Source organism: Thalassophryne amazonica, chromosome 2, assembly GCF_902500255.1.
Source record: "Thalassophryne amazonica chromosome 2, fThaAma1.1, whole genome shotgun sequence".
Classification (NCBI taxonomy): domain Eukaryota; kingdom Metazoa; phylum Chordata; class Actinopteri; order Batrachoidiformes; family Batrachoididae; genus Thalassophryne; species Thalassophryne amazonica.
The window spans coordinates 30,877,268-30,894,660 of NC_047104.1; the positions used below are offsets into that span (position 1 = coordinate 30,877,268).

At 44.4% G+C, this 17,393-nt stretch overlaps 1 protein-coding gene and 1 pseudogene across 1 annotated transcript in view; one reads left to right on the forward strand and one right to left on the reverse strand.

Moving 5' to 3' along the window:
• Positions 1-4,305, reverse strand: part of LOC117503466 — a 37,681-nt pseudogene extending 33,376 nt beyond the window's left edge.
• lrrc4cb (leucine rich repeat containing 4C, genome duplicate b) overlaps positions 1-17,393 on the forward strand; it is a 221,799-nt gene that overhangs the window by 3,868 nt on the left and 200,538 nt on the right. The gene's annotated exons all lie outside the window — the stretch shown is intronic.

Consider the following 17,393-nt stretch of genomic DNA (forward strand, 5'->3'; position numbering starts at 1 on the left):
AAATGCTTCTTGACCCTTCCCCAGATTTGTGCCTTGAGACAATCTTGTCTCAGAGGTCAACGGACAACACCTTTGACTTCATGCTTGGTTTGTGCTGTGACATGGACTCTCAACTGTGAGGCCTTATACATAGACAGGTGTGTGCCTTTCTAAATCATGCCCAATCAAATGAACTCCAATTAAGCTGTAGAAACATCTCAAGGATGATCATTGATAATAGGATTCACTTAAACTCAATTTTGTGCTTCATGGCAAAGAAGGCTGTGAAGACTGTGGATACTTATGCACATGTGATTTCTTTGTTTTTTATTTTTAGTAAATGCAAAAATTACAAAAAAAAAAAGCAAACAAACTTTTTCACATTGTCATTATGGGGTATTGCGTGTAGAATTTTGAGGAAAAATGAATTTCATCCATTTTGGAATAAGGCTGTAACATAACAAAATGTGGAAAAAGTGAAGTGCTGTGAATACTTTCTGGGTGCACGGAATGGCCAATCCCAAACAGATTTTGACAGATTTATCAATAATAGAAGTAACAGTTAGTTGCAGGTTTAATGGCAGCTCAGTTTGTGCTTTCCTCTGTGGTTACCAGCAGAGAAACATGAGTAACGAGATCAGTGCGACAGGCGTGGTGGGATGGCAGAATGGCGATAATCTGTGCCAGGGCGGCTCACCGCAGCAGCTCCGACAGAAGCCTTCACTGTGGGGAATAATATAAGCACTTGAGTAATCAGATTTCTTTTCAGGCATAACGTAGTCAACAACTTGTCCAGAACAGGGTGAATGGTGACTCATTTAACCGACTAAGGTTTATTCCTACACATTAACCTGCTGTTGCTATTTAAAGAAGGAACTGCAGAAATAATGAGGCTTTTATGCAATGCAGTTCAACCGTTATATTTCTTTTGTTGCGCTGCTGACTTGTCACACCAAATGGAGACACTTGCAGTCAGTTGATTGTGTGTTGTGACTTGAAATCACAGTTGAGGATTAAATTTTTTTTTTCGTTGTTCTTCCCAGTTGATACATGTCATTTTAAAAAAATATTTATTCCATTGCATCTTCACATTTTCATATCAGATGTTCGTGAAACTCACTTTCACAGTCACAAAGATTTCATTACTGAGTCACAACAGTCAAAAGGTGATGAGACGTCTCAGTGAGTCTAGGCTGAGTACTCCAAGAAATCAGAGACAGATTAAACATTATTATTATTATTATTATTGTATGTTTGTGGCCACACTTGTTAAAATACAGCAGATACATTAACATCTCTCCTGCCCCAGTACAGGTGTCACTGTAACAGGCCTGGATCCTGAGCCAGACAACCGGCCCGGCTATGAATTGGGCCGGATACTGGCCTCCATTTTGGAATGAGATTTCCCCACTCCTAAACGACCAATAGGAGCTTGCACCACATCAACGTGAGGCTGATGCGTGGGCTGACATCAGCGTCTTAGCTGCCAGCCAATCACAGGCTAGGAATGAGAGGCCAGTATCTGGCCCAATTCAGGGCCGGTTGTTGGGCTAGCGCCAGATGTGCACAACAGGTTACTGTGTGCAAAGATGACGACTATGCTAAGCTAAGCTATGCTCAACTACGTTTGGTAAAGCCAAATTGTCCCCTAGTGGATGGATATGGTATAAATCCTCAAACTATCGTCACAATAGCTAATAGCAATTGGATGTTTGGTGAAACCCTGACTTTTTGCAAGAAGTGCCACTGCTCTTGTGTTGTCAGTGTTGAGGTAATCATCATGTTAATATACAGTATAACTTAGAAATATGCATATATTATATTATTAATTCCAAATGCTGTAAACCCATGTTAATGCATTGTTGCATTTCTGCAGGGGGTTATGTCAGGTTAAGACTGATGACGGTCAGCAAGTTTGCAGTGGGTCAATATGTTCCCAATATTTGCAGAGTAAGTCACTGTGTTCTTGTTAAGATATTTATCTGTACCAAAAATACATCCTGTAAAAGCTAGTGTCTTTCATTATCTTGTTGTCATGTGAAAGGATGTAACAGCAGGCAGTGGTTTCGCCAACCCAAGGCCCTGTTTTTACATTTTCTAGATTGACCCAGTTAGTCACATGGCCAAAGCATGACATGACATTTTTCAATCACATAGGCACACACATGGGAGGACCACTTCTTTATCATGAATGATGTCAATGAATGTCTATAAAAACCTTGCTGTAAAATGTGTTCGGGAGCTCTTTCCTGAACAAGTTCCTGTGTGACCTCGGAACATGAAAACACCAGATCTGGTCTGGTTGACTTTACCTGAAACTGAATAAATTGTATCTTTTCTACTTACTATGTTATTTATCCAGGACAGACCCAAAGAACCAGGGCTTACATCATATATAAATGTCTGATGTCACATTAAATGTTGAATTCAATCAGGACACGGACGACTTTCATAGGATAGTGTTTTCAGATAAATAACACAATCCAGTGCAGAGTGCAAATCTGATCTTTGACCCATTGACCTTCAGCTTCACCCAAATGACTGACCTTTGGTTGAGCTCACCAGGGCAATTCTGGAACCCACCTGTATTCAGTGGTGAAAATAAGTATTTGACCCCTTGTCAGTTTTGCAGGTTTTCCCACCTACAAAGAATGGAGAGGTCTGTAATTTTTATCGTAGGTACACTTCAACTGTGAGAGACAGAATCTAAAAAAATCCAGTAAATTACATTGTATGATTTTTAAATAATTAATATGCATTTTATTGCATAAAATAAGTATATGACCCCCTAGAAAAACAGAGCTTAACAATTGGTACAGAAACATTTGTCTGCCATTACAGAGGTCAGATGTTTCCTGTAGTTCTTGACCAAGTTTTCACACACTGCAACAGGGATTTTGGTCCACTCCTCCATACAGATCTTCTGCAAATCTTTCAGGTTTGGAGTTTCGGCTCCCTCCAAAGATTTCCTATTGAGTTCAGGTCTGGAGACTGGCCAGGCCACTCCAGGACCTTGAAATGCTTCTTACGGAGCCCCTCCTTAGTTGCCCTGGCTGTGTGTTTGGGGTCATTGTCATGCTGGAAGACCCAGCCATGACCCATCTTCAATGCTCTTACTGAGGGAAGGAGGTTGTTTGCCAAAATCTCGCAATACATGACCCCATCCGTCCTCCCTTCAATATGGTGCAGTCGTCCTGTCAGGGTCGGACTGGGAACAAATTTCGGCCCTGGCATTTTTCCTCTGGACCAGCCCACTAGCTACTGGCCCGACGAATGCACCCCCAAACACGCACACCCACCCGTCCATACCGAGCCCCCAATGAACAAATACTATACACCTAAACACCAAAGATCACTCTCAAAGATCATTTGTAATATTCTGCTTTTTAATAAGATTGTTTTCAGGTCATAATAATAATAATAATAATAATAATAATAATAAAAATATTAACCCTCAAAGATCATATGTAATATTCTGCTTTTTAATAAGATTGTTTTCAGGTCATAATAATAATAATAAAAATATTAACCCTCAAAGATCATATATAATATTCCGCTTTTTAATAAGATTGTTTTCAGGTCATAATAATAATAATCACAATCATAATAATAATCATATTGTTATTCATAATAATAATAATCATAATAATAATAATCATAATATTAACAGTAAAGGTGAGAGCGGCTCTGACCTCCACCTTCTCCTCGCGGAGGGGCACCTTGCGAGCCAGCTGCTCCCGCATGCCCACGTCCGGGCACTTGGTCTCTTGGAAGAGGCCTTCCAGCGCCTCCAGCTGCTCTTCCGTGAAGATGGTCCGGTGCCTCCGCTTCCGGCGGCAGTGCAGCTGGTTGAGCAGCTGCAGCTCGGTGTGCGACAGGCCGCCCATGTTCATGTAGGACACTATCTGACGTGGAACCAGAGAGATCAGCACCGAGCCCGGACCGTCATAGCCTGCATGGGTGGAGGAACAGTCACGCGTGGGTCCGTGTGGAGCGGGAAGAAAACCGTGCACAGAACACGAAAAGTCAAAACAACTGCCGCCGAGCCGCAGCACGGCGGCCCCCCGCCCGCCCCCCACCCACCCGCTGCATGTGCAGCTGGCCATAGTAGTAGCCGTTATATTCGATGGCGGTGCCGCCCAGAGGCTGGACCCCGGCGGCGGAGGGGCCGCACATGGAGGAGTAGAGTCCGCTGTTGTCGGCGTACAGAGAGTCCGTGGGGCCAGTGGGCAGAACCACCGGGCCGTTCCGGTGCAGCAGCAGCGGCTCCTTGCAGCTCGGCCGAGTGGAAAGGATGCTGTCGATGCTGAACATCCTGGCAGGCATCTCACACCACGCGCTCACTAACGGCTCTCTAACGGTTAACGACGGCGGCGGACGTGGACTGAGCGAAGGCGGACACGGATCCGGTGGGTAGAGAACGGGGCTGGCGTGAACTTGGGAGGGCCGGCCCACGCACGTCTAAACGTGCAGCGGCCCACCGGGCAAATGCCCAAAATCACAGATTACCAATCCGAGCCTGCGTCCTGTCCCCTTTGCAGAAGAGCATCCCCAGATTATGATGTTTCCACCCCCATGCTTCACGTTTGGGATGGTTTTCTTGGGGTTGTTCTCATGCTCTAAACATGGTAAGTGGAGTTGATTCCAAAAAGCTCTATTTTGGTCTCATCTGACCACATGACCTTCTCCCATGCCTCCTCTGGATCATCCAGATGGTCACTGGTGAACTTCAAAAGGGCCTGGACATGTGCTGGCTTGAGCAGGGGGACTTGCTGCCCTGCAGGATTTTAAACCATGACAGCATCATGTGTTACTAATGTAATCTTTATGACTGTGGTCCCAGCTCTCTTCAGGTCATTGACCAGGTCCTCCTGTGTAGTTCTGATCTTTCTCAGAATCATCGTTACCACACAAAGTGAGATCTTGCATGGAATCCCAGGCCGAGGGAGATTGACAGTCATGTTGTGTTTCTTCCACTTTCTAATAAATAATCAGAACAGTTGTCTTCTACCAAGCTGCTTGCCTGTTGTCCTGTAGTCCATCCCAGCCTTGTGCAGGTCTACAGTTTTGTCCCTGGTCTCCTTAGACAGCTCTTTGGTCTTGGCTATGGTGGACAGGTTGGAGTGTGATTGATTTAGTGTGTGAACAGGTGTCTTTTAAACAGGTAACACGTTCAAACAGGTGCAATTAATACAGGTAAAGAGTGCAGAATAAGAGGGCTTCTTAAAGAAAAATTAACAGGTCTGTATGAGCCAGAATTCTTGCTGGTTGGTAGGTGGTCAAATACTTATTTTATGCAATAAAATGCAAATTAATTATTTAAAAATCATACAATGTGATTTTCTGGATTTTTTTTTTTTTTTTTTAGATTCTGTCTTGCACAGTTGAAATGTACCTATGATAAAAATTACAGACCTCTCCTTTCTTTGTAGGTGGGAAAACCTGCAAAACTGACAGGGGGTCAAATACTTATTTTCCCCACTGTATATATGCCAAGTTTGATCATAATCTGGTTTAAAATGAATTTTGTTGACATAAAAATGAGCACAATGTGGTGGACCTTAATCCATGTACCAAGCTTGATAGAAAGAACATGGGAGGAGTAGGCCAGACATCAAGAGATGACCTTGGCCCCAAAGACTGACCTTTGTCAAATTGACCTCACCCCGATAATTCTGTGTCCCACCAACATGTGTGTCAAGTCAAATCGAAGTCAAATCTAAGAACATGCACTCCTGCTGCAATTAGCCACATCCACAACACCACAAAACCACCTTGGGTCTTGGATGGCAACCACCCAGTCAGATAACCAATCCATCTTCACATCTTAAAAGAAACCATCTATCTACCATAGCCAGCTCAAGTGTGAATGTCCCCTCCATGTTCTCCAGCCACTGGGGTCCTCAACACTGAAGCACTATGTGCTGGGTCATGCACATGTGTGCCAAATTTGGTGGGAATTTGAGTTAATACTCAAACATTTGACCTTTGATCCCAGTGACCTGATGAAACAACAACACCTGATCTGGATGATCCAAAGGAGGCATGTGAGAAGGTCATGTGGTCAGATGAGACCAGAATAGAGCTTTTTGGAATCAACTCCACTTACCATGTTTAGAGGATGAGAACAACCCCAAGAAAACCATCCCAACCGTGAAGCATGGGGGTGGAAACATCATACTCTGGGGGTGCTCTTCTGCAAAGGGGACAGGATGACTGCACTGTATTGAAGGGAGGATGGATGGGGTCATGTATTGCGAGATTTTGGCAAACAAGCTCCTTCCCTCAGTAAGAGCATTGTGCCGAAAAGGTGCTGATGTCCACGTCTTCCACAATTCCTGTGTTAGTCAGAGGACGTCCCGGATAAAACACAGCGTCCAGTTTGGAAATGAATGGCACATTCCACTGTTACAGGAGTTTTTGTCATGGAAATAGGAGCGGAGGAATTCCGCGCGTCGCGGCAGTGCCGCATGGCGCAAAGCAACACCATGATGTAGCCTCACAGGACATGTTCTGGCATGTCCAGGCTTATCCACAATTTGTCGGTTAGTCACATGACTGAAAACCCACCGACAGCCATCTGAAAGCCATCTCAAAGCCGTCCTGTGAGACCAACATGGAGGTGGTTTTGTACCGCGCCATGAACGGCTCCGTGGCGCATCCGTCCACTTTTCTTTCCATGAAAAAAACTCCTGTAACAGTGGAATGTGCCGAAAAAGTACTGATGTCCACGTCTCCTGCCATTTTTGTGTAAGTCAGACGATGTCCCGGATCAACAAAGCCTTCATGTTGGAAATGATCTGGTTGTTTCAGCGGGGTTTGAGCCTGTCGATCGGCGCTCGGAGCGTGGCGCACTCTCAGCAGCTGTGGGTGGTCTTTAAACCGGCTGGAGCACTCCATAATCTGTGTAATCCCCATAAAATTGTCCCTGAAAGCCATTTGAATTTTCCGAATGGTTACCACCTGGAGGTCTCTCACAGCTTCTGGAAAAAATTGATGCAGGAAAGCTCCAAATCATTCAGATATTTATTCGCAATAAAAATCCGACGAGAGGGGTGGACCACTGCTCACACAAAGCCTGTTCACAGGCGAATGACGCAACCGACAGGCGTGAAAAAACTCACGCATGCACACGAAGGTTCAAGCTTGGCTGATGCAATCACACGTGATTCAAATCCATATGGTTTTTGAAAAAAATAAAAAGGTCAGATACTTTTCTAACAGACCTCGTATATATATATATATATATATATATAAATAAATGCCCCACAATTGACAGTGCATGTCAGGGCACACACCAAGTATGAAGTCAAAGGAATTGTCTGTAGCCCTCTGAGACAGATTGTCTTGAGGCACAAATCTGGGGAAGGATACAGAAACATTTCTGCTGCTTTAAAGGTCCCAATGAGCACAGTGGCCTCCAACATCCGTAAATGGAAGAAGTTCAGATCCGACTCTTTCTAGAGCTGGCCACCCGTCTAAACTGAACGATCGGGGGAGTAGGGCCTTTATCAGGGAAGTGACCAAGAACCCAATGGTCAGTCCGTCAGAGCTCCAGCATTCCTCTGTGGAGAGAAGAGAAGCTTCCAAAAGGACAGCCATCTCTGCAGCAAACCACCAATCAGGCCTATATGGTAGAGTGGTTACATGGAAGCCAGTCCTTAGTAAAAGGCACATGGCAGCCCACCTGGAGTTTAACAAAAGGCACCTGAAGGACTCTCAGACCATGAGAAACCAAATTCTTTGGTCTAATCAGACAAAAATTGAACTATTTAGCATGAATGCCAGTTGTCATGTTTGGTGGAAACCAGGGACGATCCCTACAGTGAAGCATGGGGTGGTAGGAGGCAGGAATTGGGAGACTAGTCAGGATTGAGGGAAAGATGAATGCAGCAATGTACAGAGACATCTTGGATGAAAACCTGCTCCAGAGTGCTCTTGACCACAGACTGGGGTGACACTTCTTCTTTCAGGAGGACAATGACCCTAAACACACAGCCAACATATCAATGGAGAGGCTTCAGGACAAATCTGTGAATGTCCTTGAGTGGCCCAGCCAGAGTCCAGACCTGAATCCAATTGAACATCTCTGGAGAGATCTGAAAATGTCTGCGCACCGACCCTCCCCATCCAGCTTGATGGAGCTTGAGAGGTGCTGCAAAGAGGAATGGGCAAAACTGCCCAAAGATAGGTGCACCAAGCTTCTGGCATCATATTCAAGAAGACTTGAGGCTGCACTTGCTGGCAAAGGTGCATCAACAAAGTATTGAGAAAAGGGTGTGAATACTTATGTACATGTGATTTCTTAGTTTTTAAAAATTTTTATACATTTGCAAAAAATAAAAGACAGCTTCATCCATGGTGTCATTATGGGGTCTTGTGAGTAGAATTTTGAGGTGAAAAATGAATTTATTTTGGAATAAGGCTGTAACGTAACAAAATGTGGAAAAAGTGAAATGCTGTGAATACTTTCTGGATGCATTTAAGCTGTGTTGTTTGGAAGAACTGGAAGGAAGAGGTTTGTAGCTTGCTCCTGTCTGGACAGGTGAAGACGGACTTCGGACAGATGTGATGCTCAGTGTGGGGCATCCGTCTCTGGAGCTTACATGATAATTTGGTGGTGAGAATGGCAAGACAGGGAACTCGAATAAAGGGGAGGGAGGGCAGAAGGAGAAAAGCTTTTGCTGAGGAGGACGTGTCCATCCTGTTAAATTTGTATGTTTGATGGATTTCCAGCCACTCCAAGGAAGATTGGCGGGTGAAGTGGTTGAGTGGTGGAACTGAAGGGATTGGGAAGTGAAGTCGAATGAGGTTCTGCATGAACATGTTTGCTGTATATGTGAGAGCTTTTGAACCCTAGAACTTACTTGTGGATACAGAGCAGTTTGTGGCCAGTTGGAGATGCATCAGGGTTCAGGTTAGAACTGGGGAGTGTCCTAACTTCAGTGACTAAATTGGAATCAATGAAACCGCTGAGTTTGTTCTGCAGTCTCTTTGGCCAGGACTCAGGTCTTTGTCTTGTGGTTGTCCTTTCAGCTTTCTGTCATTGTGAACATGGGACTATATAGAGATGCTTAGCTGCAACATTTCTACCTCTGCAAGTTCTGGCAGTTCTGTATATTTTAGTTTTATTTGCTTGTATGGCCAAAGCAGATGTCACCACACAGCTTCAGTACTGCTTGAAGTTTCATCCTGTAATAAAAATTACATGAGGGATTTTTCCTGACCACTGTCATTAGTGCTTATGGGTTGGGTAAGCCCTTGTAGATTTAATCATAGGAGTGACAGTCAAGTGTCTTGAAAATTTGCTAGCACCACATTACGAAATGCTAATGGGCTAAAATTACCATGAAAACTCGCTAGTGTCACATAACGTGATGGTAACAGGGGTCACATAATGCATTGCTAATGGACTAATGTTAGCATAAAAACTTGCTCACGCCACATAACTTGATGCAAATGATCATCACATAATGCAGTGTTCACTGGTCCTACATAACGTGATGCTAATGGAAAAACCTTAGTATAAAACGTGTGTCACACAAATTGATGGTAACAGGTGTTACACAGTGCTAACAGGCCAACATTAGCATGAGCTAAGTACATCCTTTGTGGGCAACAGGATTTATAATGTGCATAAAAATACTTAGAGTTACAATTTGGCTGAGAAAATCTTTAGGTAATTTTACATGTTGCCTGAAAAACTGGTTGCAATTGTTTGCTGAACCTGAAAAGGGTTAAAATGATGTCCATTCTTGTATGTGCTGAATTTTAATTCCACTGAAGCTAAAATGCTGATCCATTTTCAAACAAGCGTTTATGCCTTTCACAACTTGTGTGGGTGTTTGTGAGGGATATGTGACCGTGCAGAGGCACTGTTTTGTTGTTTCATCAATTTATATTGTTGTCTTGGCTTTGTGCACACTCCTCTGCAGGACGTGAGCGTTGGCATGGTCACTGGTGATAAGTTCTATCTGAGGTTCTGTCTGACTAAACTTATGGGTTCTATGTTAATCTTCAAAGGCTGCTCTGTGTGTGTACATGTGTGTCTGTGTGACATAAATAAGCAAGTAGCTGCAGCTGCACACAACACTGACCACCGGCGAGCTCCATTTTGATAGATAGCGCTCTGTATCTTCTGAGTACTACCTCCACAAAACACGTGTTGGTGTCGAGTCCAGAGACAGGCTGATCTCTACGAGTAGAATCGCTCGGGTGTGAAAGAGTACAACATTTGCCAGACTGGAGAGAGACTTAGTATTCACTGTAGCGGCTTAGGTTTTGGCTTTGAGAAGCAGAAAAGGAGGATTATTCAGCCACTCCTGCTCTGTGTCATTCACAAGTCTACATGCATAAATCATCAAATGTTAATGTGTTGACATGTGTTGCGGCTGAAGCCGAGACCGCGCATTTCGTTTCTGCGTGAGTGTGAGGTTTGCCTGCGCGGAATCGTAACTTATGCCACAAATGTCATTATGACACATTCACTGTTTTGACTGCAGGTGCTGGTGTCTTATTTCACCATCTGTGTTGTAAATAGTGAGTGTGAGTGTGTGTGTGTGTGTGTGTGTGTGTGTGTGTGTCATGGCCTGCGGCTGGAAGCATCCGTCCACTAGAGTCGGAGCTGACACAAAGAAAACACTACGTGTCTGAGATCTCACCAACCAGGGACTCAGTAAATAAATAAAATTATAGGAATTAACAGCAGTAGAAATAATAACAGCGACAATAAAAGGCATCGGCCACTTGTTGCCATTGTAGCAATCCCTAGGTGGTAAGGAAGATGGTCTCTTGATCGATTCCTGGATGAAATACCCATGATACCCGTGTTGTGCACCTTGCACGTGCACACAATACTCCACTGTATATAATATTTTGGAACATTATCCTACCATTTGATAACAAATGATTTTCTGACTGAGAAAAACATTTATTTCTTCACAGTAATTCTGTTGGTTGTGTTTTTCATGCTCCACGGAACATGACAGATCTCAGAAGTTGGACAGGAGTGGTCCTGATTAGTGTTTGGCAGTGACACAGTTCATAGCAGGGGTGGACACCAAGGGCCCAGACACTGCAGGGTTTCCTTGAAACCACTGGCCTCAGAAAGTGGTTTTACTGATGAGCTCCTCCCCTTAGCCTAAATTCCTGGGCCTGGTTTTATGAATTCAAGTCAAATCAATTTATTTATATGGTGCCAAATCCAAACTTAAGTCAGCAAAAGGCACTTCACAAGGATAACGTCTAACATTATCCACCCCAGACCACCCAGAGTAAGGACATAGGCAGCAGTGGTCAGGAAAACTGTTGATTGTTGGAAGAAACCTCAGGTATTGCAGACTCAGAGGGTGGACCATCTGCTTTGGCCATACTAACAACAACAAAATAACAAATGAGCAAAGCACAACAAAGAATTGTCAAACATGCTAGACAGATATGATGTGACTAAGCATCCAGGTACTTATAAAGTCCAGTGGTTATAGTCACCAGTTAGTTAATGAAGTGGTCAGGGCTGCATGGTGCTGCGTCCAAACCCAAAACAGGTCTTGGGTTTGCTGCTGACCTGGTCCTTTTTGTGTGGAGTTTGCTGTTCTCCCTATGATTGTGTGAGTCTGCGCCGGGTGCTCCGGCTTTCTCCCACTTCCAATACATTACATATATCATAGGCGTGAGTGAGCATGTTAATGGCCTTGCAATGGATTTGCAGATCATCCAGGGGGAACCCTCCTCTTGGACACTGACTGCTGGGATAGACTCCAGCTCCTGTGTGAACCTTAATTACAATAAGCAAACCATTTGCCTGGTTGCATTGCAGTTAAATAAAAGTACTAAAGCCCCTTTCACACTGGGGCTGCTCCCAGTTGCCTCCTGTGGTGTCATGACGAAGCAGGAATATCTGCGTCAGGTGCGTGCAGCAGGGGGCATAGAGGAGGTGAGAATGCAGCCTGCAGTCAGAGTGCACAGTTTGGCTGCAGACAGACTGTGCACTCTGACTTCTCTTCTATTTTATATTCGTTCTTGTGCAGAGCTGCAGGGCTGCACTCTGAGTTCTATAGTTTATCTTCCCACCTTTTGACCACGAGATGCGCGCGCGAGTGAACCATCCGTAAACAAATGTGGAGATGTCTGAAGTTCTACTTGATGTTGACATGTCCTGTCTCAGGACTTATGTCCTTTTTTGTCCTTTTTTTAACTGTGATGTGAGACTTTGAGCAGAGAACAAGGAACTAATGCCTGCAGACAGACGTTTTTTTTTCTTTTAATAGTTCACATGTGCGCGCGTGAATGAACATCCATGAGTAGACTAGAGATGTCCAGATGTTTTACTGGATATTTCTGGCAATCAGTCAGTGAGTAGGACTTTTATGGATTTTATTTAAACACATTTGTGAGAGAAGAAGCTGCTGCTGCCTCACAGTGCCTCTCTTCACCAGACAGCTCCACACAGAGAAGGAGCTGAGCTGCAATCAGCATTTTTTTTTCTGTGGTCTTTTTTTTTCAGTGTGTAGTTTTTACTGCATTAAGTACACAGTATAAAAACATTCCTGCGTGATTTATACTGCGGGAACAATGGAACACAGCAGGAATCATTAATTGGCTTCCAAGTCATGCCGGGTAACACCTCTTTGCCCCGAGTTATGCCCCGACTTGCACTGGAACCACTTCCTTTCTGCGTCAAGCACAGGACGCCAAAAAAATTAAACAGGTTTAATTTTTTGGCGCCCAACTTGCTTCCTCCTTTGCGCCCCTTGCACTATTGTGGCGCGGAGCTGCATCGTCTCGGCACTGAGTTGCTTCCACGCGGCGTCATCATAATGACGCACGGCGCAACTGGGACCAACCGGGAGCACCCCCGTGTGAAAGGGGCTTAAGGGAAACAGACTGAGACAAAGCTAATGAGACACACAGTATGTTTTTTTTGTTGTTTTTTTTTTTTTGCTACGAGAAGAGATATTCAACTACTGTGGGAAAATAGTGGCTCTGAGAGACTCTTAGAGGCAGTACCTTTGGTTAACGAGGGCCATCTCTGAGCGTGTCACTAATTTCTAGATGTTCAAAATTTAGTAACAACAGCATTGGGTAATTTGTGTATGAGGTACTACAATGACTAACGAGGATTATAGAGGCATGTTTGTGGTGCGGACGAGGCTGCTAAAAGCCTTGCAGCTACGAGGGACCGAAGAGGCTATTTTTGGAGCAGCTCAGCCCTCTTGTACACAATTCCACCTGCTTTCTGCGCCAGACACTGTATGTAAAATCATTATTTTTTAGTGGATTAATCATTTTCTGTCAGAGCTTGGCAATTGAAAACACCTCTAATCGCTTCTGGAATCACAGAAGACTGTTTCATCTGGACCCTTTTTCCCCCTCTACTGTTCAATGAGGAACATATTTTGGGACATCTTAAAGGTAACTATTTGTAATGTTTTAGTAGCTTGGTAAAACAGTTGCATGTTCATACCTAGCTGTAAAAAGCATATTAGTAGCATGCAAAAGAGAGATTTTGCCGACATAACACAAAGTTAAAAGTTGGATCACGGTGACTGTAAGCCATGTAAGAATTTTTTTTTTTTTTTTTAGAAGTGATCCACAGTTGCGGCAGCGAGTGTATGTAATTAATGCTATTCTGCCTTTTATCACACTGTTGTTGAATTGTGACAGCAGCAGTTATTTTTCGCCTCAACAGGTTATCCAGCATGAGCAAACGACAAGAAAATTCAGACTATTTGCATGACAACTATAGCGCGTACTATAGCGGTCGCATCTCCTCCTCTCTCCTCTATCTCTGCTCCAACCTTCAAAGTCCCTACTTCACCAGACTGAGAATTCTTCAAACTATATTGGATTAACCATGGAACTGATCAGCTGGTCTCTGAACGCTATTGACACCATCTTTTCTACAAGAAGATCAGGGCCGGGGGACCCTGCATGCCCAGATGGAACCTACCCTGTGGGCTATGTTCTCGATGCCTGGGAGACATGGCGAGTCGCATGCTTTGCGGCATTCTCTGTGGAGGACGTCAAGGATTTATTCATATTTGGTTTCATAGTAGGAGGACTGGTACTTATTGGCTTATGTGCTTCCCTGACCTGCCGGAAAATTGGCAAGATGGCTGCCGCCAAAACCATGACCCCTCACTTGTCCGTCATGATTAATGAGTTGGGCAAGACGATGCATTCTCAGACTGCATTAACCCTTGAACTCAGGCGCAAATTGGATAACATCTCGGAGCAAATGCGCACCTTGCAGTGGAAGACTTCATAATTGGGATCTGGATTGTTCATGTGAGACTGTAAAAGTGTTTTTCACTGCTCAACCACAAACACGGCAGGCTTATCAGCCTCTGAAGGACAAAAGGCCCAGTGTTTTTCTCCAGAAGAATCTCTATGGCCTTAGGGAACATTCGGCTGCCTCCTCATCTTCTCTAATCCAGTACACAAGGACAGAAACTGACTCACACATGGACAAAGACTGAAATGCGCCACCCCCTCCCCACCTCCCCTCCTGCCCCATCACACACCCCATCCTGGCCACTGCTCATGCCATCCCTTTTACCCTCTGGGTGCTGCACAGTTTTAGCTGTGGCAGGTCCCCGTTCTCCCCAAGCTGGAGGCGACACGTCTCATGTTGCTGCAGCTACCACACACTCACTTTGCCTCAATTCGGAAAACGGACTGTTTCAAGTTTAGTGCACATAAACAATGTCAAATGTATATGTGTTGTCTTCTGATGTGTGCCATTATTACAGTAAACAAGTAATAATTGTGGATTAATTGCTGTATCTTGTTTGTGGCAATTTGAGTGTGGACGTAATCTTGTTGTTATTGCACATAAATCTCATCCATCCATCCATCCATCCATATCACTGCCTAGATTTTTTTTTTTTTTTTGTGGTGGTCATAAAACATTTTGAGCTAAGTCATCATCTGAGACCCACTAGATCAGTTGTTAAAATTTAGATTCAGAACAAAAGATAACCAAAATGACCATCCAATGAGCGAGAGAGTCTTTACTAAAGAAAGTCAGCAATGATGTTACTGGACAGAGGTGTTTGGTGACGCCAATATCTTTTCAGGTGAACAAAGTTCCAAGTCTTTAGGGTCCTGGTGTTGCCCGCCTTGCTTGTAGGGTTGTGAGACTTGGACACTAAGCAGTGACCTAAGACGATGACTGAATATCTTTGGTACTAGATATCTTGGGAGGATCCTTGGGTATCACTGGAATGACTTTGTATCAAATGAGTGGCTGCTTTGGGAGACTAAGATGAGGCGTATCACTTACATTGTGAGGGAGCATCAGAGTTGACATGTGGCCCGTTTCTCTGTGTATGATCCCACATGGAGGTGCCAGAGTGTTGAGGACACAGTAGCTGGAGAAGGGCAAGGGGACACCCACATTTCACTTGGCTGCGGTAGACATATGGTTATTTTAGAGATGTGGAAATGGACAATTTTTCTGCCTGGGTGGTTGCCATCAAGGACCCATGGATGTTCCATGGTACTGTAAAAGTAGCAAAGTGCAGCACCAGCATATGCTCCCAGACTTGACTTGACTTGACAATAAGCCGGGCCTTGATCATCTATGAAAGGACCTGCTGAGATGATTAGTAGCAAGGAAAACCTGCACCGTTTTGGGTCATCATGTACCTGTGTTCTAGACCACACCCCTAATACTTTAAATCATGGCATGCTATTGCCTACTCCTGGCTTATTGGAACACCAAGCGCTGTACATGTTCCTCCTTATATACGAGGGCTGTCAATAAAGTAACGGTCCTTTTTATTTTTTTCAAAAACTATATGGATTTCATTCATATGTTTTTACGTCAGACATGCTTGAACCCTCGTGCGCATGCGTGAGTTTTTCCACGCCTGTCGGTGACGTCATTCGCCTGTGAGCACTCCTTGTGGGAGGAGTCGTCCAGCCCCTCGTCGGAATTCCTTTGTCTGAGAAGTTGCTGAGAGACTGGCGCGTTGTTTGATCAAAATTTTTTCTAAACCTGTGAGACACATCGAAGTGGACATGGTTCGAAAAATTAAGCTGGTTTTCAGTGAAAATTTTAACAGCTGATGAGAGATTTTGAGGTGATTCTGTCGCTTTAAGGACTTCCCACGGTGTGAGACGTCGCTCAGCGCTCTCAGCCGCCGTCATCAGCCTGTTCAAGCTGAAAACCTCCACATTTCAGGCTCTATTGATCCAGGACGTCGTGAGAGAACAGAGAAGTTTCAGAAGTCGGTTTCAGCATTTTATCCGGATATTCCACTGTTAAAGGAGATTTTTTTAATGAAAGACGTGCGGACGGATCCGCGCGTCGGGACGCAGCCGACGCGGTGCGGCGGCACAGGAAAAACACCTCCGTGTTGATAACCATTTGTAAAATCCAGGCGGCTTTTGATGGCTTTCAGTGGAGTGAGTATATGAGAAATTGTTTAACAGGCAGGACATGTTCCAACTTGTCCTTAAGGCTTTCAACAGAGGTGGTTTTCCGGTGGCGGAGCATCGCGGCAGCTGCGTCCCGACGCGCGGACCCGTCCGCACGTCTTTCATTAAAAAAATCTTTAACAGTGGAATATCCGGATAAAATGCTGAAACCGACTTCTTCTGAAACTTCTCTGTTCTCTCACGACGTCCTGGATCAATAGAGCCTGAAATGTGGAGGTTTTCAGCTTGAACAGGCTGATGACGGCGCCTGAGAGCGCTGAGCGACGTCTCGCACCGTGAAAAGTCCTTAAAGCGACAGAATCACCTCAAAATCTCTCATCAGCCGTTAAAATTTTCACTGAAAACCAGCTTAATTTTTCGAACCGTGTCCACTTCGATGTGTCTCACAGGTTTAGAAAAAATTTTGATCAAACAAAGCGCCAGTCTCTCAGCAACTTCTCAGACAAAGGAATTCCGACGAGGGGCTGGACGACTCCTCCCACAAGGAGTGCTCACAGGCGAATGACGTCACCGACAGGCGTGGAAAAACTCACGCATGCGCACGAGGGTTCAAGCATGTCTGATGTAAAAACATATGAATGAAATCCATATAGTTTTTGAAAAAAATAAAAAGGACCGTAACTTTATTGACAGCCCTCGTAAGTGCGCTTGTGTCAGGATGGACATCCAGTGTAAAATGTATGCCAAATCCCAATGCAGAGCTCTCCTGGTTGTGCTGTGGTGACCCTGAGCAACTAGGGGAAGCCTAAAGCAATGTTTTGTTTAGGTTTTTTTATAATTGGCAACTTCGATCTTTGACCCATCTGCTCCAAATGTTGATCAAGTGGAGACACACTAAAAGAGTATTCCTATCAAGTTTGCTAAAAATCTGCTCACCCATTTCCAAGTTATTTTGTACACACAAAAGCCTTACAATACCCCGTACTATCACTAGTATATAAGGTAGCCATGATAATGATGGACTTCATAGC